Below are 24,024 nucleotides of genomic sequence, written 5' to 3'. Positions count from 1 at the left end.
AAACTATCTTACTGCCTGCCAATAAAATAGGTTGACAATATGTTTCACATTTTAAGATCATCTTTGCCTTCCAAAAACATTCATATATAGGTTAAGAATAATTTGGGAGATGTAATAGGGCTTGGAAGTGAATAAGTGAATACTCTATTATTTTCCCTCCTTTGTGGCTTCATTGGGATATTTTTTCCTTGTGTTTGACTCTCTCATGGTGGGATGGATTGAATCTTTATAAGACACAAATGCTCTGTAATAAAATGTGACTCACCTCTCCATTCCATTGTAAAAATCTCAAAGGCAGTAACTCAAGTGTATGGCTGACTCAGTAATTGCTGAGCATGGTCTTTTTGAAATTATCCTGCAATCTAGAAATTAGAAGTGAAATAACCCATAAAGTCATCCTGACCCAGCTTTTTATGGCCAGGGCAAGAGTTCTTTCTGGGATATTTTTCTGTTCGTCTTTCACTTCAGTTGTATAATCATTAGTTATGCAATGACTCTGATCATTAATTTAGCAAATTCCTATTTCAACTAGATGCAACTAGAATATATCAGTAAGAATATATCAACTGAATATATCAGTAAGAAGCACATCTCCTGAAATGAAATAGCATTTTTTTTTCATATAGCTTATATAATTTTCTACTCTATCAAACTCAAGAAAACCCATATGAAGTTAAGGAGATTATTTATGAAGTATCATCTTGTCAGTGTCTAGACTCTGGGATAACAGGTTTTATCATGGGAGGGAATTTTTCCAGGAGTGGTGCCTGAGGCAAGATCTATAGGTCTGAAGTGAAAGGACTGTCCTCAGAGACATCTTTTCCCTTCTCCTAGCTGTCAATGCTGGAGCATGGATGTAAGCAGTACAGGAAGACCAGAAGGACCCATGAAAGGGAGCTGGCTAGATGGATTGGGCAGAGTAGACAGGGTAGTGTCTACAAGATGCTCTCCAAATCTCTTTGCAATGCAAAATGGGCCATCAGGGTTCCATCCTATCTTAGTGTTTGATTCATCCCTAATTTTTTCCCCTCAGTTCCTGGCATATGGAGTACCCCACTCCCTTGTCTACATGGAATAATTAGATTTGTCTTTTCTTTGTCAGTTTAGCTCTCATGTTCTTCAGAAAACTTTCCCTGACTCCACAGATATGTGCCAGACAGATACTTCTATTAATTTATCTTTCCCAAGACGTGTGATTTATTTATCCAATTGATTAATTTGTCTGCCTCTTCTAATGGACTTTGAGGTCTCTTAGGATAAACCTGTGTCTTTCTTCATCATTTTATCCATTATAGCACAGAACCCGGCACATCGAAGGAGCCTATTTACATTTATGTAGAATGATGAATGAGTGAATGAAAAAGAAAGGAGGCACATTATTGGTATTATGAATCTAGGAGGCAAAGCATTCAAAGATGCTGCAGAAGGTGTTTCTATTTTGTGAGGGAGCTTGGATTAAATATTTTCCTAGAACAGGCCATGAATCAAGTAGCTTTCCTGGCTTTGTACAATCATGCACTCAGCATGAAAGAACATTATAAATCATCTATCCAATGCCCCACTTCAAGGGAGAAGTCCTTCCCAGGACACTGTTTACAGATGAGCTTCTGGCCTACATTTGAACACCTCAGGGCCAGAGAGGACATAATTTACCAAGGAGGCCATTCGAGTTTCTGATGACAACAGTGCTTGCTGTTCATGATTAGGCATAATGTCTCTTTGGAGCCTTCATCTGATTAAACATTCAGTAAAATTAAGCTATTATTATTATTGCTATTGTCTTTTGTTCTTCAAGAAAAACACCTGAAGTTATTTATCAGGGCTCTCTTCTTTTCCCAAGACTAATTTCTCAGAGTGTTTAAACAATTCACCTGTGACTGGTTCCCCTACTCCTCTACACCCAGGCCCTTGTCTCTTGCTTTCCATGTGACTCACCCAGCCCCCCGTACAAGGACCAGTTCTGACCAGCTTTCTTGTGATCAGCTTTCTCTGACATTTGCTGTCTAAATTCATTCCAGAGAAAGACCTCTTTTATCCCTCTGCCCCATGCTTATCAGAAATAATTGATCAAAGCAGAAGGTCAAAATTGTGATTGGTTGATGTAGGTAAATAAGAATAAAGTTTAATGTAGCACTCATTTGCTAAAGGAGATCTTGGGTAGGAAGAGTGATGTTTTAAAATATACCCTGGATATTAAACACTTATGGATATGTGGTTTCCAAATATTTCTCTCACTGTATAGATTGTTTTACTTTCTTGATAAAGCCTTATGAGGCACAAAAGTTTGTAATTTTGATGAGGTCCCATTTATTTATTTTTTTCTTTTGTTGCTTGTGCTTTGGGTGTAAAGTCTAAGACACCATTGCATAACAAAAAGCCCTAAAGATGTTTGCTCAGGTTTTCTTCTAGGAGTTTGATAGTTCTGGCTCTTATATTTAGGTCTTTGATACATTTTGAATTCACTGTTGTGTACGGCGTGAGGTAGGGGCATGTCCTCATCCATAATATTGCAAATAGAGATCTAGTTTTCCCAGTACCATTTGTTGAAGAGACTATTCTTTCTAACTGAGTGGTCTTTGCCCACTTGTCAAAATCAGTTGGCCATTAATATGAAGGTTGACTTTTTGGGGTGTGTGTGTGTGCATGGGTCAGAAATCAAACCCAGCCTCCTACAGGCAAGCATTCTACCGCTAAACATCCTGTGCACTCCCAAGTATTGATTTTTCTGAGCTTTCATTTTGAATTCATTGGTTTGTATGTCTTTTGTGCCAATATCATGATTTTTTGATTATCATGGCCTTGTAATAAGTTTTAAGATCAGGGAATATGTGTACTCCAACTTTCTTTTTCTTTTTCAGGATGGCTTTGGCTATTCAGGGCCTCTTCCATTTAAATTTGATGATTCACCTTTACATTTCTGCAAAGAACATTGTTGGAATTCTGATTGGGATTGCTTTGAATCTGTAAATCACTTTGGGTAGAATTAACATCTTAACACTATTCAGTCTTTCAATCCATGACCATGGAATATCCTTCATTTATTTATATCTTTGATTTCTTTTAGCAATGTTTTATAGTTTTCTATGTACAAATTCTTAACATCCTTGGTTGGATTTATTCCTAGATATTTGATTCTCTTATTTGCTATTGTAAATGGATTGTTTTGTTGATTTCTTCTTATTATTGTTCATCGCTTGTATATAGAAACACTACTGATTTTGGGGTGTTTATCTTGTATCCTGCCACTTTGTTGAACTCATTTATTAAACTCTAGATTTGTCATGAATTTTTCAGAATTTTCTATATGCATGATCATGTCATCTGCAAATAGGGAAAATTGGCTTCTTCCTTTCTTATTCAGTACTTTTGATTTTTTTTTCTTGCCTGATTGCTCTGGCTAGAACTTCCAGTAAAATTTTCAATCACAGTGGTGACAGTGGGCATCCTTGTCTTGTTCCAATCTTAGAGGGAAAGCCTTCAATCATTTACATCTGTGTGATGTTAGCTGTGGGTTTTTCATATATGTCCCTTATCATGTTGAGGAAGTTTCCTTGTATTCCTAGTTTTTTTTATGTCTTTTTAATCAAGAAGGGGTGCTGGATTTTATTAAATGCTTTTTTCTGTGTCATTTGAGCTGATCATGTGGGTTTTTCCCATTCATTCTGTTAACGTGGTTTATTACTTGATTTTCTTATGTTGAACTACACTGGAATATCTGGGATGATCCAATTGATCATGGTGTTTAATTCCTTTAATGTGCTGTTGGATTCAGTTTGCTAGTATTTTGTTGAGGATTTTTGCAAATTCATAAGAGGTATTTGTCTATAATTTTATTTCATCTTGGTATCTATATCTGGTTTCTGTGTGAGGGTGGTGTTCATCTCATGGAATGAATTAGGAGGTGTTCCTTCTTCAATTTTTTCAAAGAATCTGAGTAGGTTTTGGTGTTAATTCTTGGAATATTTGGTAGAATTCCCCTGTGAAGCCATCCAATCCTGGGTTTTCCTTTATTGGGAGGCTTCTTTTTTTCATGCATGTTATTATTTTATTACTCATCTACCCATACACTGGATAAAAGGGTGTCAGTCACAAGGCTTTTGCAATCACATGGTCACAAGATGAAAGCTGTATAGTTACACAGTCATTATCAAAGATCAAAGCTACTGGATTACAGTTCAACAACTTCAGGTATTTCCTTATGGTTAATCTAGTACACTAGAATTTAAAAAGAAATAGCTATATAATGAGTCAGTAGTCTTAATCATTTTTTAAATCTTAACTTTTCACTTACAACTTTCCCCCTCTCATTTAATCAGTCTCTCAATCTTCAGGGATATCTGGGCAACGACCATTCTAAATTCTTTGTGCTGAAAATGTGTGTAGCATTATGGGGTAGAGGAATGAAACTGGTTAATTTTCTTGGAGAGACTGTTACCTCTGGGTTTTAGGGCTTATCTGTCATAGGATAGATTTGGAGGCTTTAAGTATCTGAAAAAAAATAAACTTAGTAGGTCAATTTTTTTTTTTATTGGGAGTCCCTAATGCTTGAGAGAACATTAGGAATTTCCCAGGTGGAAAGTTTAATAGTTGCACATTTTTTCTTCAGTCCCTCAAGGATCTTTGCAAATACTTTTTTAGTTTCTGCCCCCAATACCCTGGAATGTATTGGGGTATTACAATAACCTGTACAGAATAACCAGATCTCATTCTCTATAACTGATCAGACAGGTTAAATCAGATGGTGTGCTATAGAAAATTTGAATTTTGTACAAAATAAATATCTCTTCCTTTGATCTTACATAGAAGTTGAAGTTTCAAATACAGACAATATCATCTTTATCCTGTATTCTAATTTACCTTAGTCATAACCAGATAAGCTTCATGTATATCTTTAACTGAAGTCTGATCTCTTTTTCAGCTTCTTATAACAGTTGCCCTATCTGAGGCAATGGTGACTATCAGAGCTGTAGAACTCTAACTCTGACTCTGTGTCACACAGATAGCTTTGGGAGGCTTTTGATCAGTGATTCAATTTCTTCAATAGTTATTGTATTGTTGAACTCTTCTATTTCTTCTTGAGTCAGTGTAGGTAGTTTATATGTTTCTAGGAATTTGTCTGTCACATCTAGGCTATCTAATTTGTTGCCACCTAGTTGTTCATAGTATTCTGTTGCGTTCCTTTTTATTTCAGTGGGGTCAGTAGTTATATCCCCCTTTCATTTCTGATTCTATTTATTTGTGCACTCTTGTTTTTTTTCTTTATCAATTTAGCTGAAGGTTTGTGAATTTTATTGATCTTTTCAAAGAACCAACTTTTGTTTTGTTGATTTTCTTGAATGTTTTTTTTCCTTTCCATTTATTTATTTTTGTGTTTTTTAAAATTTTTTATTAATTAAAAAAAATTACAAGAAAGAAACACAAACATTCCCAGCACATGCTCATTCCACTCTACACATACACTCAGCAATTCACAATATCATCACATAGTTGCATATTCATCATCATGATCATTTCCCAGAACATTTGCATCAATTCAGAAAAAGAAATAAAAAGACAACAGAAAAATAAAACGAAAACAGAAAAAAATTTTTTTTACATACCATACCCCTTACCCCTCCCTTTCATTGATCACTAGCATTTCAAACTAAATTTATTTTAACATTTGTTCCCCTTATTATTTATTTTTATTCCATATGTTCTAGTCATCTTTCAACAAGGTAGATAAAAGGAGCATCAGACACAAGGTTTTCACAATCACACAGTCACATTGTGAAAGCTATATCATTATACCATCATCATCAAGAAACATGGCTAATGGAACTCAGCTCTACATTTTCAGGCAGTTCCCTCTAGCCTCTTCATTACATCTTGAATAACAAGGCAATATCTACTTAATGCGTAAGAATAACCTCCGGGATAACCTCTCAACTCTGTTTGGAATCTCTTAGCCATTGACACTTAGTCTCATTTCACTCTTCCCCCTTTTGGTCGAGAAAGTTTTCTCAATCCCTTGATGCTGGGTCTCAGCCCATTCTAGAGTTTTTCTCAATCCCTTGATGCTGAATCTCAGCTCATTCTGGGATTTCTGTCCCATGTTTCCAGGAAGAGCCACACCCCTGGGAGTCATGTCCCACATAGATAGGGGGAGGGTGATGAGTTTGCTTGCTGTGTTGGCTGGAGAGAGAGGCCACATCTGAGCAACAAAAGACGTTCTCTTGGGGTGACTCTTAGGCCTAATTTTAAATAGGCTTGACCTATCCCCTGTGGGGTTAAGTTTCATATGAACAACCCCCAAGACTGGGGGCTCAGCCTATAGCTTTGGTTGTCCACACTGCTTGTGAGAATATCAAGAATTCAACTTGGGTAAGTTGAGTTTACCCCCATTCTCACCATTCCCCGAAGGGGACTTTACAAATACTTTTCCACTCACTGATCAAATCACTCTGGGATTCATCAGGGCATCACCTGGACAAACCAACAAAATCTCATGTCTTACCCAAAGTTCCATGTACTTAAGATGTTCAACCAACTATCTACATAAGTTTCTTGATTGTTGTTTAATGCTCTATTTCTGTTCTGGTCTTTGGCATTTCCTTCCTCTGTTCACTTTGGATTTAGTTTGTTCTTCTTTTTCTAGATCCTGCAGTTGTATGGTTATGTCTATGACTTGAGATTCTTTCTTTCTTTCTTTCTTTCTTTCTTTCTTTCTTTCTTTCTTTCTTTCTTTCTTTCTTTCTTTCTTTCTTTCTTTCTTTCTTTCTTTCTTTCTTTCTTTCTTTCTTTCTTTCTTTCTTTCTTTCTTTCTTTCTTCCTTCCTTCCTTCCTTCCTTCCTTCCTTCCTTCCTTCCTTCCTTCCTTCCTTCCTTTCTTTCCTTTCTTTCTTTCTTTCTTCCTGTCCTTCTTTATTTCTTTTCTTCTTTCCTTCCTTCTTACTTTCTTTCTTTTTAAATTAGGTCTTTAGAGGTATAAAGTTCCCTCTCAGCATTACCTTTGCTGCATCACATAAGTTTTGGTATGTTGTGTTTTTGTTTTCATTTGCTTCAAGATATTTTCTAATTTGTCTTTAATTTCTTCATTGGTCCATTGATTGCTTCAAAGTGTATGTTGTTGAATTTCCATTTACTTGTGAATTTTTCAGTTCTCCACTTGTTGTTGATGTTTAGCTTCATTCCTTTGTGGTTGGAAAAGATACATTGTATGCTTTCTTAAGACATTTTGTTACCTGACATATGTTCTATCCTGGAGAATGATCTATGTGCAATAGCAAAGGATGTATATTCTGCTGTTGTTGTGTGAAATGTCCTATATAAGTCTGGTGGGTCTAGTTTATGAGATTGTTCAAGTCATTTGTTTCCTTTTTGATCTTCTGCCTAGATGTTCTATTCATTATTGAACAAAGTGCATTGAAGTCATCTACTATTAGTGTAGAACTCTCTGCTTCTCTATTCAAATCTGCCAGTATTTGCTTCATATATTTTGGGGCTCTGCCATTATGTCTTCTTTTTGAATTGGCCCCTTTATTATAATCCAGGGATGTAGTTTGTTCCTCATTAACAGTTTTGACTTCAAGTCTATTTCATCCAATATTAGTACAGCTACCTAACTCTCTTTTGATTACTATTTGCATTGCACATTTTTTCTTACATCCTTTCACTTCCAAACTACTCGTATTTGAATTTCATTGAGGCTCTTATATACAGCATATAGCTGGGTCATGCTTTTTCATTCTGCCACTCTGTATCTTTTGACTAGAGAGTTTAATACATTTATGTTTAAAGTAACTGCCGATAATGCATTTTCTTCTTTTCCTGTTTTACTATTTCATCTTTGTAAGTCTTATAACTATTTCTTCCTCAATTCTTCTGTACTTTTTGATTTATTTATTATTTTTATATCTATATTTTTATTAATTTTTAAAACAATATCACAATAAACAAACATATTCTTAACATATGATTAGTCCGTTCTACATATATAATCAGTAATTCACAATATCATCACATAGTTGCATATTCATCATCATGATAATTTCTTAGAACATTTGCATCAATTCAGAAAAAGAAATAAAAAGATAACAGAAAAAATTCATACATGTCATACCCCTGACCCCTCCCTTTCATTGATCACTAGCATCTCAATCTACTAAATTTATTTTAACATTTGTTTGCCCTATTATTTATTTTTATTCCATATGTTTTACTTGTCTGTTGATAAGGTAGATAAAAGGAGCATCAGACACAAGGTTTTCACAATCACACAGTCACATTGTGAAAGCTATATCATTATACAATCATCTTCAAGAAACATGGTTACAGGAACACAGCTCTACATTTTCAGGCAGTTCCCTCCAGCCTCTCCATTACATCTTGACTAACAAGGTGATACCTACTTAATGCGTAAGAATACTCTCCAGGATAACCTCTCGACTCTGGAATCTCTCAGTCATTAACACTTAATTTTGTCTCATTTCACTATTCCCCCTTTTGGTCAAGAAGGTTTTTTCAATTCCTTGGTGCTGAGTCTCAGCTCATTCTAGGATTTCTGTCCCATGTTGCCAGGAAGGTCCACAACCCTGGGAGTAATGTCTCAAATAGACAGGGGGAGGGCGGTGAGTTTGCTTGCTGTGTTGGCTGGAGAGAGAGGCCACATCTGAGTAACAAATGAGGTTCTATTGGGGGTGACTATTAGGCCTAATTTTAAGTAGGCTTGACCTATGCTTTGTGGGGGTAAGTTTCATATGAACAAACCCCAAGATTAGGGGCTCAGCCTATTGCTTTAGTTGTCCCCGTTTCTTGTGAGAATATCAAGAATTCAACTTGAGGAAGTTGAATTTTCCCCCTTTATCACCATTCCCTTAAGGGGACTTTGCAAATACTTTTTAATGCACTGTTCAAATCACTCTGGGATTTATCAGGCATCACTCTGGATAAGCCAACAAAATCTCATGCCCTACTCAAGGTTCCATGTACTTAGGGTGTTCAATTAAGCTGTCTACATCAGTTATATTAGGAAATGCACCAGTCAAAATATAAATTTTGTACCAAATAAACATTTTTTGCTTTAGTCTCACACATAAGTTAAAATTTTAAAATATTACCATTTGATTTATTTTTGTTGTTGTTACCATCTCGAGTCCTTTCTTATTTCTTTCTGCATATATATTTTAGACATATTCTTTGTGGTTACCATGGGGCTTAAATGATTCTATAACAATCATCTTTGTTGCCAACATAACTTCAGTAGCATACACGTTTCTATACCTTTCTACCCCCTTACTTTTTGTTATACTTGTTATAGATTACACCTTTATACATTTTATGTCCCAAACCACTGACTTATCATTAATTTTTATGCATTAACATCTAGCAACTATGAGCAGTAAACAAATGGGGTTACATACCAAAAATATGATACAATAGTACTGGTATTTATAATTACCTATATGGTTACCTTTACTGGAGGTCTTTGCTTTTTTATGGCACTTTGATACATGATTTAGTGTCCTTTCCTTTCATTTTGAAAAGTCTGAGCGTTGCATTCAGGGCAGGTCTGGCAGTGATGAAATAGTTCACCTTTTGTTTTTCTGGAAATGTCTTAATATATCCCTCATTTGTGAAAGAAACATAGATGTTGGTTGGTGTATTAGTTTTTTAATGCTGCTGGAATGCAATATACCAGAAATGGAATGGCTTTTTAAAAAGGGAATTTATTGCATTAGAAGTTTACAGTTCTAAGGCTGTGCAAATATTCAAATTAAGGCACCAACAAGAGGTCTTCACTTAAGAAAGACTGATGAAAGTCCCTTTTAAGGACTGGGGAGAAAGCAGGAAATATTCAGCTTCCCCATTTGGAGAATTTCTGATATTCTCACAAGCAGTGGGGACAACCAAATCAATAGGCCTCGTGTTGACTCTGTTGGCTCTGTAGCTTCTGCTCTCCAAATATTCTCCAAAATGTTTCCCCCTTTAAAGAACTCTAGTAAACTAATCAAGACTCACCTTGAATGGGTGGAGTCACATCTCCATCTAATCAAAATACCACACCCACATCAGGTATGTCATATCTCCCTGGAAACTACCTAGTAAAAGTTTTTCACCCTAAACAATAGGTCTAGCTCCACAAGATTGGATTAGGATTAGAGTATGGCTTTTCTGGGTGACATAATAGTTTCAAATTAGCACAGTTCATGATTTTTTTTCCAGCACTTTAACTATTTTATCTCATTGCCTTCTTTCCTCCATTGTTTCTCATAAAAAAATTGGAACTTAATCTTAATGGGACTCCCTTGTTTGTAATGCATTGCTTTTCATTTGTTGCTTTCAGACGTCCCTCCTTGTCCTTGACATTTAACAATGTGACTACTATGTGTCAAGGCATGGTTGTTTTCATTGGGGTTATTTAATGTGCATATTCATGACTTTCATTAAATTTGGGACATTTTCTGTCATCCTTGCTTGAATATTCCTTCTGTGCTTTCTCTCTTCTCCTTCTAGAATTCCTATAATGTTGATATGCTCGATAGTGTCCCACAGAACTCTCGGGTCCTAATCACTTTCAAATTTCTTTTCTTTCTACTCCTTAGCCTGAATCATTCAGTTGTGTTATCTTCAAGATCACGGATTCTTTCTTCTGTCAGCACCAATCTACTGTCAAAATGCTCTAGGGACTTTTGCATTTAAGTTACTGTGGTTTTAATTCCAGTATTTTTGTTTGGTTCTTTAAAAATTTTTTTTATCATTTTATTGAGATTTTCATATTGTTTATTCATTGTCTTCCTGATATCCTCAATTCTTTTCCTTTGTTTTCCTTTATCTCCTTGACTACATTGAAGATAATTTTTAAAAGTCTTTGTCCAAAGTGTCCAAAATCTGGTGTTGTTCATTGATGGTTTCTGAAATTTCATCTTGGTCCTTTGGATGTGCCATAATTTCCTGTTTATTTGTGCTTTAATATTTTCCCATATAGTATGTCTTTTAACATTTTAAAGTATTAACCATGGGATTTAGTCACTGAGTTCTCTGTTCCTTAAGTTTGTTCTAGCTTATGATGTGACCAAAATTTCCTTGAGTGCCAGGAGCTAACAAAAACACTCAAACCAAGACAAAAACAACAGCAACAAAATCCCCACAGCTCAGAGCCTTTGCAAATTGTATTCTCATTTGCTGGCCTTCTCCTTCAGAACTTAGCTCTCCTTTCTGAGCCTGAGTCATATTTGGGACTTGTGCTTGCTCATAGCCTTAGGAATTCCCCTTATTTACAGAATTTCCAATTCCTCTGTATTCCCTATGAAATAGATTTTCTCCTAGAGGGGGAGAAAATCTGCTGTATAATTTAAGGCAGCCAATCCTTTGTTCTAGGCAGTTTAGACTTAATTGTTTCTTATACTTCTTTAGCTATCCCCAAACTGCTTCTGCCCACAGGGCAAGTTCTTGGAAGGTGAACCTGAGAGGAGTTTCCTGGATTAGTTTTCAAGCTGCCACGTGATAGGTTGGGATGTACACACAGACACCCCAGTATGCATACTAGTATTACTTGGCTTACTCTGAATAGGTCCAGGAAAATACAGTAGGATTTGGCTCTACACCATGGCAGAAAGGGATGAGGTGGTGCCAACAAGGGAACCACAAGCTTTTCCCATTGTGTTTAAAGCTGTGCTTTTTAAATTTAGCCCTCACTAAGTTACTGAAACCTTTTAACTGTTTTGAGAAAGATGCTTCTGCTAGTTTTTGCCAGTTTTTCAAAGATCCTGTGGGCAAATGGTACCCTGGATCATCTTGAGCCACCATCTTGGCCAACTAGATGTCAGATCCATAATTTCTTAGCCTGTTTCTCTGGTTCTCAATGATTCATATTTACAAAATGGCTAGCTTGTGTGAGGGTAGTTAAATTTTCTGCACAGCACCTTTGAGCTGGACTGCTATTAAGAAGAAGTTTCTGTTTGTGTCCAATATGATGCAGCAAAGATTGGGATGGGCTGTGGGAAAAAAGGAAGAGAAGCAAAAGCTGGAGGATATGGTCCACTACAGGGAGTCAATACAAGGAGGCTCACATCTCTTAATAACACTCTTTATTGCAGGTGTAAAAATTCTGTCATCATTGACTCTGAGAATAGCAATAATCAGACACTCCAGTCATGGATGAAATTCAGGGAGATTGTCCATGCGAAGTAAATGGGTGTCCTGTTGTAGTGGACACTGTCAGTTTCCATTTCTTCTTTTTATTTTTTTTTCATAGAACCCCGATTTTGCACAAGTATTCCCTTTCAGTAAAACAATTCTTTGCTCCTGGGGAGGCTGCTCCCAACCCTTTTCCCAAGGGATGAACTGTGATTATCTCAAACTGCACAAGGCAGCCCCTTTCTTTTGTTGGTTATTAGCTTAAGTATGGGTGCACAAAGTGGTTCTGGCCAGTGAGACAAGAGAAACCTGCTTTGGGGCCCTTTGGAATGGCTTATAAAATGATACACACAAGAAGAGAGGCCACCTATTTTTGGTAGCATTATCAAGTGTGATTGTGTCATATCTCAACATGAGGGGAGCTAGCCTGAGGATAAAACCCATGTATTGATGGTGAAAGAGAAGAAAGATGATCATAACTGGGAACAGAGGATATAATTGAACCATTGAAATAACTAAGCACAAGGGTGTCCTAAATTTTTACATCTTGTTATATAAGATGTGGACTTTTTTTTTTTAAGTGTTTAAGTCACTTGAATGGGTTTTATGTTATTTATAGCCAAAAATATCTCAACAGAGTTGTTAAAAAAAAAGATATTGTAGCAATATTACTCTATTACCAGTGAAAGCAAGTGTGGAGATAGAGAGAGTAGCAAAAACATTCAACATTGAAGGCCAGAACACCACAGAGGATCATCCTGAGGACTACTGATATAAACACAAGGAGTAGCTGGTCATCTACTCACCAGGACGAAATAGAGTATGTTGGACAAGTCTCGTTGCTATTATTCTTTTATTTTTTAGGGTTTAGGTCTCTGCCCTCCCATTCTTCTCACAACTGGAACAGAGTATGGAGCCTCATAAGGACATGGTTTGTAGTCAAGGGACAAGGTAAAGCTGACTGTCCCATGTGTGGGCTTGGACTCAACACTATGACCTCAGCTAACCAAACAAATTAACTAGCAACAGATGAAAAAACAAATTTTCTCCAGTTTCAAGGAATGAGAATTTATAAAGCTCTGTGTAGTGGTTAGAGTAGGATGGCTTGGAGCCGGCTTCATCTTATGGATTTCCCCCTATTAATTTAAGTTATCCCAAGTTCTATCTTCAAAGCAGGATATTGGTCAACCACTGGGTAAAGAGAAACCAACTGCCAACACATAAATAACATATATATGTCATATATATGACAAATAGCTCAGTCTTGGCTCTGAGCTATGAAATAAGAAATCTTTCTCTCATGATCAGATACAAAATTATATTTTTTGAGCCAAGTATGTTTTTCTAGAGGGTATAGGTCAGGTTGGCCATAATCATAATTTCAGGGCTTCAATGCCTGGACTCAAATAGCTCCTCTTTGGTCTTTCTTACCCTAGAATTTTTCTTTCTGACCCATTCAGCTTCCACAGTGAAGCTTCCTAAGATCATTTTCATTATCTCCTCCTCCACCTCTATTCTAGTTTGCTAGCTGCCAGAATGCAACACACCAGAGATGGATTGGCTCTCAATAAAAGACGATTTATTTAGTTAACATATAATTCTTCAGAGGAAAGCACCTAACTTTCAACTGAGGTTCTTTCTTACATGGGAAAGCACAGGGCAATCTCTGCTGGCCTTCTCTCAAGCGCTCTGGGTTCCAACAACTTTCCTCTGAGTGATTACTTTTTGCATCTCCAAAGGCCTGGGCTGAACTGTGAGTGCTGAGATGAGGTATGCTGAGCTGCTTTTGCTGTGCTACGTTGAACTCTCTCACTTAAGCACCAGCCAATTAAATCAAACATCATTCATTGCAGCAGGTATGCCTCCTAGCCAACTGCAGATGTAATCAGCAACCGATGAGGGTCACATGCCATTGGCTCATGTCCACAGCAATAAAACTAGGCACCTTCACCTGGCCAAGTTGACAAGTGAACCTAACTACCACAACCTCCAAAACATTTAATTGTCTCTTAAACCACTGAAGACATCCTTTAATTTAACATCTGCCCAGCTTGCAACTCCACCCCCACTCCTTCTCTGACAGCTGTTTTCTCCTGGAGCTGCTTGCCAAAAGTCATGTTTGTTCAACATAATATCACTCCTATTATTGTACTAGTAATAGACCAGATTATCTTTCTTGTAAATTTGCAATTGGAAGTTGTGATGGTTAAGTTCTGATGTCAACTCGGCCAGGTGATGATGCCCAGTTGTCTGGTCAGGCAAACACTGGTCTAACCATTGCTGCAAGGATATTTCATGGCTGGTTGATAAACTACAAGGCTGGTTTATTTAATCATCAGTCAGTTGATTGCAGCTGTGGCTGATTACATCTATGATCAAGTAAGTGTGTTTCTCCTCCCAACAATATAATCCAATCATGTGAATTTGCTCCAAGCAGACTTTTAAGGAAGAAGATAGAATTTTCACTGTTTCTTCAGCCAGCAAGCCTCTCCTGTGGAGTTTGTTGAGAGCCTTCATTGAAGTCGCCAGCTTCATAGGCTGCCCTACAGATTTTGGACTTTTATATTCCTATGGTTACATGAGACATCTTTATAAATCTCATATTTACAGATATCTTCTATTGATTCCATTTCTCTAGAGAACCCTGATTACTGCAGAAGTCAAAGATGTTGATAACCTCTGCTGGTCATTTGCAACTGAGGAGATATAAATGAGTGAGCTGTGGAGTGGATTGTTTCACACCATATTCATGGAGAATAGAAAAACCCATATGCAGAGAGGAAAGAATGAGGCATGCAGAGTTGTCTAGATGAGGAAGTACAAGGACTGGGGTGGAGTGGAGGGATCAAGATGAGGAAGTCTTCAGCCCCAGCTGAAGTTGCCCATTCTGTACTTGTGTTTCTCCAAATTCCTTGGCTGACACTAGTTCCAGGAGTTTTCTTTTACTTGTATTCACAACCACCTTAACAAAGGTAAAGCTAAATTTCAAACGCTTAGCTTGGCATTTAAGCTAATGCCATATGGCCGCACATGCTCTTTTCATCTCCACCTCCCTCTGCTTTCCTATATAGTGCTTCATTCCTACCAGTCTACTTTCTGACTTTCTCTCACATCTTGCACTTTTCTGGATCTTATTTCACATCACTTCCTCTACCTAAAATACTCTCTTTCCTCATCGTGGCCTAATTGGATTCTACCCTTTTTTTTTCCCTAGTCTTGGCAGGATGCATGGTCTGGGAATTGAACCAGGGTTTCCTGTATGGAAGGAAAGGCAAGCATTCTACCACTGAACCACCTATGCATCAGATTCTACCCTTTTTTTTTTCTTTTTTGCATGGACAGGCACTAGGAATCGAACCTGGGTCTCTGGCAAGAATTCTGTCACTGAGCCACCTTGCACCACCCCCAATCCTACCCATTTTTAAGGATCAACTCAAGTTTCCCTTCTATGTAAAGTTTTCCACAAGCTCCCCAACCCATGCAAATTTCTAATTCTTTTAAACTTCTATACTGTTATTTCCATCACCTACCAGGAACTATTCTTTCTTTCTTTGTTTTTCTTTCTTTCCTTCCTTCCTTCGTTCCTTTGTTCCTTTGTTCCTTCGTTCCTTCGTTCATTCGTTCATTCATTCGTTCGTTCCTTCCTTCCTCCCTTCCTTCCTTCTTTCTCTCTTTCTTATTCCTTCTTTCTTTTCTCTCTCTTTTCTTCTTATTCCTCCCCCTCCTCCTCCTCCTTCTTCTCTAATAAAAGCTATAAAAATAGAGAGCAATGGATTGGTTTGAGAGCAAACTTTAATGACTGAAAGTCTAAGACCAGAGTTAGAAACTAATATAAGACACCAAGAGATATATCTCAGGATGTCAGAAAAGGAGAGGAGTGTCAAAAAATATATTTAAGTATGTCCATTAACTAAAATACTATTAAATATTTTAGAATTCAAGAACTGTGCCTATTGTCTGATTTTTAGTATTCAGCTTAGCCAAAACCACCTACATTGAGTATGATAGAACAATAATGAATAAAGAGGTGATGGAGTTGGAAAAAGAAGAAGATATAAAGGAGAAGATGGATAACGAGACGTCAGAGAGATGGAGATAGTAGGTATGGGAGTGAATGGGATAGAGAGGATGAGAAAGAAATGAGGAGATGGTGGCAAGTCTTCCTTCCTTCTCCTCACAATTCAGGGAAATAGACTTTAACCCTGGCTCCGACTTTATCTCCTCTCTTGGGGAGGAGAAGGGATAAGAGAAGTCATGAGAATAAAATAAATAAAGAACACTAGGATGACCAGGAGGATAATGACAACTGCTCTCCCAGGTAAGGCAGGAAGAATCTCTAGTCTCTCACCCTGGGTGGAGTATTCCAGTCTTTATGATAGAAATTAATCCATGGTGACAGTTCAGTATTTTCAATAATAAGCATGTGGATCCTTATACCTCCACCCATTTGACAACATTCACCTAACAAAGATTTATTGAACTCTCAATTTTCAGATGGTTCATTGACATATGAACCAGTCACACCATAATCCACAACCAAAGTCTGATAACACTGGTAATAAACATTATTTATCCATAGCCATGTTGATGAAGCATCTTCTTTTGACTCACTTTTGACCTTTGGTCCAAGAGAGCTCCCCACTGCTATCTGTTTGAGGTCTCATGCTCCATGTTTTGTGGCTGGGCTTGAGTCCTTTTCAATGCCCAGTACTCTTTCCCAAAAGTAGCTAAAGATAACTAATAACATAAGCTTGTTTAGACATAAACCCTGGTTACCATCTAGGCACAGGACCCTGGAAGGGTTTGCTCTAGTTTGCTAGCTGCTGCAATGTATAAGAAATGGAATGGCTTTTGAAAAGGGGAATTTAATAAGTTGCAAATTTACAATTTTTAGGCCATGGAAATGTCCCAATTAATGCAAGTCTATAGAAATGTCCAATCTAAGGCATCCAAGGAAAGATACCTTGATTTATGAAGGCCGATGAGGTTCAGGGTTTCTTTCTCAGCTGGGTGGGCACATGGAGAACATGGTGACATCTTCTAGTTTCCTCTCCTCTAGCTTCATGAAGCTCCTCAGGGGCATTCTCCTTCTTCATCTCCAAAGGTCTCTGGCTGGTGGACTGTGTGGTTTTCTCATCATTCTCAAGACCCTGCTCTGTTACTCTTCTGTCATTCTCCTGTCGTTCTAAAGCTTTCTACAAAATGTTTCCTTTTTTATTGGATTCCAGTAAACTAATCAAGACCCAAGTAGAATGGGTGGAAATACGTCTCCATCTAATCAAGTTTAATACCCACAATTGATTGAGTCACATCTTCATGAAGATAGTCTAATCAAATTTCCAACCTATATTGCTGAATAGGGATTAGAAGAAACCGGTGCTCCCACAAGATTGATTAGGATTAAAACATGGCTTTTCTAGGGTACATAAATCCTTCCAAGCCAGCCCAGGATTGAAGCTCAGAATATGTCACACTTCACATCTATCTCCTATTTCCTTGAATGGTTTTATTCATTTACATCAGAATATCAAATACAATCTTATAGGGAAAAGATGTTAAATACTAGCTTTAGCCCTATTCATGGGAAGTTGAAAAAACTATTGCATTCCATTTGTTGTTTCCTCCAGTCTAAACTCTAGTGGAGACCAACTCAGCACCATATATTGACCTCGAATAGCTCATAGCCTGATGGGGAAAAAAATGCTAGTCTTTTATTTTGGAAACTATTTATACGAATAGAGAGTAGCCTTCTCTATTAGTTTCTCATCTCACCACTCCCATGTCTTCCCTAATTCTCCTACTTAACTATTTCCTAGAGACAGCACTAACCAGTGTTGTAAAGGTGGATACATGTGTTGTGTTTGTGTGTGTGTTTCAGGGTTTTCTGTTAATATGCAAGCAAGAGGGAACTGTTTGAGTTTAATAGTTCATTTTTTTAAGTTAATATTTTTAACTTTTTAAATTATATAATATAACATATATACAAAGCAAAGAAAGAAAAAGCAATAGTTTTCAAAGCACTCTTCAACAAGTAGTTATAGGACAGATCTCAGAGTTTGTCATAGGCTACCATACCATCATCTCAGATTTTTCCTTCTAGCTGCTCCAGAACATTGGAGGCTAGGACTAAATATACATATTTTTTAAATAATTTTTTATTTTATTTTTTTAAATACCAAAAAACCAAACAAATGCAAACATTCCTATTTTGATCATTCCGTCCTGCATATATAATCAGTAATTCATAATATCATCACGTAGTTGCATAGTCATCATCGTGATCATTTCTCGGGACATTTGCATCTATTCAGAAAAAGAAATAAAATGAAAACAGAAAAAAAAATTTAGACATACCATACCCCTTACCCCTCCCTTTCATTGATCACTAGTATTTCAAACTAGATTTATTTTAACATTTGTTCCCCCTATTTAATAGCTTGTTTTTAAGACTGTAAAGTCTATCCCTTACCACAGAAGCTATGCTCCCAGATTCTACTCTGTTTAACATTCTGAATTCTGCCCCAGGCCCAAGGCTGCTTTAAATTCCTGCTAAACATATAAGCCCTGCTTCTTAGCCTTTCCTTTCTCACTTGAGAGATAAACACAGGCCAAAAATGTCTCTGCTGCTCCTTCTCTGGGAGGTCCCTTTAGTTCAGGATTTACCGCTATTTGGGAATTGAGCAAGAGCATTTCCAAGGGATTACATATGATTAAGCTACCATCAGGATGCATGGAAAGCAGTCCTGCCTCTCCTGTGCCTGGGAAGTTGTTTTTTCCTTAAATGGCAAAATCTGTGTTCTCTTTTTCCTCCTTTACCCTCACTCAAAGTCATAGCACACCTACTGGGGATAAACTCTTACTCTGAGGAGGCTTAACTTTTGGGTGTGTCTTTGTATTACCATGTATGTAGACCTGGAGTCCTGGAAAAGTTAAGCATCATTCCCAAATAACCCAAATTATAACGTTCCTGAACTTTAAAATCTTTAATTGGAGGATTGTAGCTGTCTGTTCATCTAATTGAGTTTGTATGATTCACTTCAAATTCAAGTCACAGCCTTGTGATGACATAAGAAATTAATTTTTTCCCCAAGACGTAGATACCACAGATACAACTGAGAGGTTCACGGCAAGGTCAATTGCAACCCTGTCACATGTTGATCAGCTTAGCCTGGAATTGCAAAGCAGGAAACTTTAGGTTCCAAGAGGCATTGGCACAGCGCCTAACACATACCAACCCTTTGGCAGATTATGTTCATTGATTGATACAGTCTTAATACCAGATATCTTTTAAAAGTCTTATATTCCTTTTTTTTAAAAATAGATGGCAATGATTTCTGTATGATACAAAAAGACATTGTCAACCACAGATAATAAAGTGAACTGCCTCCCACAACTCACCACATAATTTATGGGGCCTGGAGCAGAATGAAAATGCAGGGCCCCTTGTTTAAAAATTATAAAGAATTTCAAGATGGTGACAGCAGAGGATTAAACCACATAGGGAGCCACCTTCTAATTACAGGTCCCCACTCATGAAGCTGGCCCTAATCCACACCTAATTAATGTGCATTGAGTGCCTACTATTTACAGGGCCTTGTGACCATTATTGTCATATACTTCCTGATCTCTCATTCTCACAGCAATCACACAAGTCTCAGGGAAATGTCTTAACTTGTTCAACATCATTCACAAACATTCTGAAAGACCGTATACAAAGCAAATTTTTTCCAAGACCAGAGGACAGAGGACTTTTTCCACTAGGCAGAATGTGTGTCAATTCTAGACAACATGTGCTGTTTCTTCATTGATTATACAAATACTAATAATAAACACTGAGACCTTACAATGTGTTGGGCAATGGTCTAGGTGCTTTATGTATATTCATTTATTGAATACAGATCTAGTCATGGTGCTTTGCTAGAATCTGTCAGAAAGCAAAAAGCACAACTCAAAGGGTCAGCTAAGGAGATTTTAACGAAAGGGCTACTTTCAGAGGTGTGGATCATAGTAAGACCAATAAAGAATATGGCTACATCTGAAACTAGCAAGAACAGGAAACTGTTGGCATCCCAGGTCTGAAGGATGAATGGGAGCAGACAGAATCAGCACCTGGTGACATCTTTTGACAGGGCAGAGAGGTTACTCTTAAGGTGCTGTGGCCACAGATGAAGGAAGATGGTCACTGCTAAATTCCTAGTGAGGGAGGGAGAGAGGGAGTGAAGGATAAATGCTCCAACTCCCTTTCCTGCCAACCTTGGATCTCCTGCAGTCCTAACCTCCTGGGGCTCAGAGCAGGGTAGAGAACAGAAAAAGCAAATGGGGAAAACCGGCATAATCATTATCACTATTTTACAGATGATGAAATGGAGATACAGGGAGGCCAGGTAACTTGCCCCAAACATACAACTAAAGTAGCAGAGCCAGGATTCAAACTCAAGAAGTCTTGTTGCAGTACTGGAATATGCTATGTTCTAAAACATGTTCTCAATAGTACAGAAGCATGTGCTAATAAACTGCCATCAAATTCATTGGTCTAGAATATTGAAATTAGGAGAAATTCAACCTGAACAAATAAAACTGAATTTTTAATTATTATAAATGTGCGCAATTGGATTACCTTCAAGTTGAAGAATAATTAAGATGAAGAGTACAAAGCATTGCCTGGACTACAACATTTGGGGGTGTCTTTTGATTTTATGAAGAAGAGGAGTGGTTTACTGTTGGTTGCATCAATCTTGAATACTTCTAAAACAGCAATATATAATTTTCTCAAATTTATATGCTTTATAACTTGTTTAAATCATCCATTCATTTAATGACTATGTATTACAAGCCTCCCATATACTGTTCTAGGCTCTGGGGATACAGCTATAAACATAACAAATGAAACCTCTACCCTCAAGGCACTTAAAATCTAGTGACAGGAAACAAATAGAATAGTGTTTTGAAGAATAAAAAAAACAATGATAGAAGGATAGAGTAAAGGGGGTTGGCAAGGGTTGCCCTTTAATAGAGAATGATCAGAAAAGATCTTTTTGATAAGGAGATATTAGAATAGAGAACTGAAATAAACCTCTGTTTGATTAATGGTGCAAAAGTGAACCATATCCCAGTTACATCAAATAGAATTTTAGTTCTGGAAGTAACCACAGAAATGCCTGTATTCTATAAATGAAGAAACTGAGGTCTCAGGAGGGTAAATCATTTATCCATAGAATGAGTAATTATCATTGAGACTTGAGCAAAAAATCACTCATTAGGGCTCTCATTCTGCCATTCAAAAAATATTATTGAATCCCTATTACATGCGAGATACTTATGCTTTTTTTGTACTGGATTCTGTCGGTCACTGATTTCAAATTAACTTCAGAGTAATGAGTTTTCACTATGTGAAAGTTTTAGCTACCTTTGGGTATGGATTCCTTTTGTGTGATTTGGGTCAAGATGCCCTGGAAAGATAAAGTCCTCTAGTTGTGCTGGCAAAAAGTTAGTACACAGAAAGATGAATATGGACATATCCAGGCCCAATAAGATCTCTGGCTGTCCCCAAATATCGTGGATTCACTGTATTTAGGGCAGTCTTAGAAAGATCAGCTCCACAGGATCCTACCTGGCTGTCTAGGTTGTTGCCCAGGAATTTGGTTGGAAGTGAAAGTAAGAGAATAGATTGGTTGTAGCCCATTTAAAGAAGATTTTGCAGGTTTTCTTTTTTGCTTATTTATTTTTTTAATTGATGTAAGGATTTGAAAAATATGCTTCAGTTTGTGATGCTTGAATATTTACCTCTTTTCAATTGATTTTATTTCTTTTCTGTAACTTGAAAATTAGATTCTGGTGGCTCAAGAAGACTGGTTAAAAATCACACTTTCTCTTTCATGCCTTTATCTCTAAAATACTTAATATATTAGAGAAAAAATATATAGCAGTAGAGTTGTGCTAGAGAGGGAGATTGGGCAAAGGGAGACAAGTTCAGTCAAGAAGACAACCAGGACATTCAAACTCAGATCAGAGAGCATGTTGGAGTCTCAAGAGAGAGCCAATGTCAGGATGTGGCACAAGATATTATTAGGGCATTATGTTAAATGCAGAGTACAAATGTAAAAACAGAGTCAGTGGCCAGAGTGAGGAAATGAGATCTGAGCTGGAGGGCAGAATGCTGAAAACCTGTAATTTAATGGTAAGACTGGCAGGGATTTGAGCAATCACATGGATCCTTCTTCCCAAGGCTGATCTAGCTACTGTTCCCTATAAATTCCTGACCTGTTAACTCTAGAGACCAATGTTGAGCCTTCAATATTGCACCATCCTTCAAGGATACAGCCTACTACTTGCTGTTGAGGTGATTATATTGGTCCCTTTCTACTCTGATGGGAGCAGAGACTCATGCTTACCAGGATTGATATATCATCTGAAAATAGATTTGCTTTCCCTGCCCATGTGGCCTCTATCAGCATCATCATCCAAATGCAGAGTATTTGGATTACCATCATGGGAGTCTACATAAAATCAACTCAGACTAAAGGACCCAGTTTATAGACACACAGGATACTCTGATCCTACCATATTTCATATAATCTGAAAGTTACTGCCTTGGCAGAATTTTGGAATGGCCTCATGAGGCCTTAGCTAAGATGCCAGCTAAGGATGGCCCATGGTGGGGGTGGGACAGTGGTCTTCAAGATGCAGTATATATGTCAAATCATTTTTATTGTGCTGGGTCTATGGTAGGTAGAATACACAGATCCAGCAAACAAATGTTAGAAGTAGACTTGGCCCTCTCACTATCAATCCCAATGCCCTACTTGGGGAGTTTGTGCTTGCTGTTTCTGCAAATTTGGTCTCTGCTAGACTAAAGGTTCTGGTTCCTGAAGTAAATGGGGTATGGAAGAAGTGCCCTTATGAAGGAATACAGTTAGGATTTCACTAAATCTAAAATTAGATTGCCATGTGGTCATTTTAAGTAGTCTGGGAAGCCAAAGAAGAGAACTTCTATACTGGTAGGGATAATTGCCATTGTCATAAGGAGGCAGGCTTACTTCTACTTCATGGGAGCAGGAAGAAGTATGTCTGGAACTGAGGGGATCTCTTGGGTTCCCTCTTGCTGTTCTAATAAATATGAATGGGCAATTGCAGCAATTACAACCCAATAAGGACATGGAAACCTGGGCCTCATATGTCTCAGGGATGAAGGTCTAGGTTGCCCCACTGGACAAGTAACTAGACCACCAGGAGGACTGGCTGGGAGTCAGGGGATCTAGAGTGGGTAGTAGAAGAGCCAGATGATAAACGTCAGAATTAGAGCCACAGGACCAATTTGAACAGAAGGGACTATAGCTTGTCTCACTAACACACTCATTATAAATTTCATTTTTCTTAGAAATTCTGAGCAGACATGTCCTAGAAAAATCAGTAACACAATAGAATCATCTTGCTGAGGTGTACAGGTCTATTTTAGAAGTTCAAGAGGGGAATTATAGCAGATGCCGGTGGTTTCTCCACTCATAGCCCTATGGCTTTCACTCTTGCCTGAGGCCTTTTGGTCATAGGAATTTGCCTGGCCTGAAGGGGACAAGCCAGAAATTCCAGGAATTTGTGTTCTAGAGAGTAGTCTTCAAACAATGAAAGAAGGGAAATGGTAGATACATATCCATCTTCTTCACTTGGTCAGATATTCCTTAAGCATGTTATAAAGCTTCCCAGAGTATATCTATGGATATGGAATTCCATGGATATCTATGGAATAGAACCCTTGATTCCCCTGGATAACCTACTTCTTAATGCACACTGTTGGCTGTCTTCCCTGCCCTCCACCATTTCCTTACTCCTTTACTGATGCTTCCTGGTGTTACTTCTTTTTAGAGATAAATCATTTGCACCCAAATCCTTATCTGAAGGTCCTTATCTCAAA

This window comes from Tamandua tetradactyla, chromosome 9 (genome assembly GCF_023851605.1).
Source record: "Tamandua tetradactyla isolate mTamTet1 chromosome 9, mTamTet1.pri, whole genome shotgun sequence".
Taxonomy (NCBI): domain Eukaryota; kingdom Metazoa; phylum Chordata; class Mammalia; order Pilosa; family Myrmecophagidae; genus Tamandua; species Tamandua tetradactyla.
The sequence above is the reverse complement of the archived record's forward strand: the minus strand, read 5'-3'. Positions refer to the sequence as shown.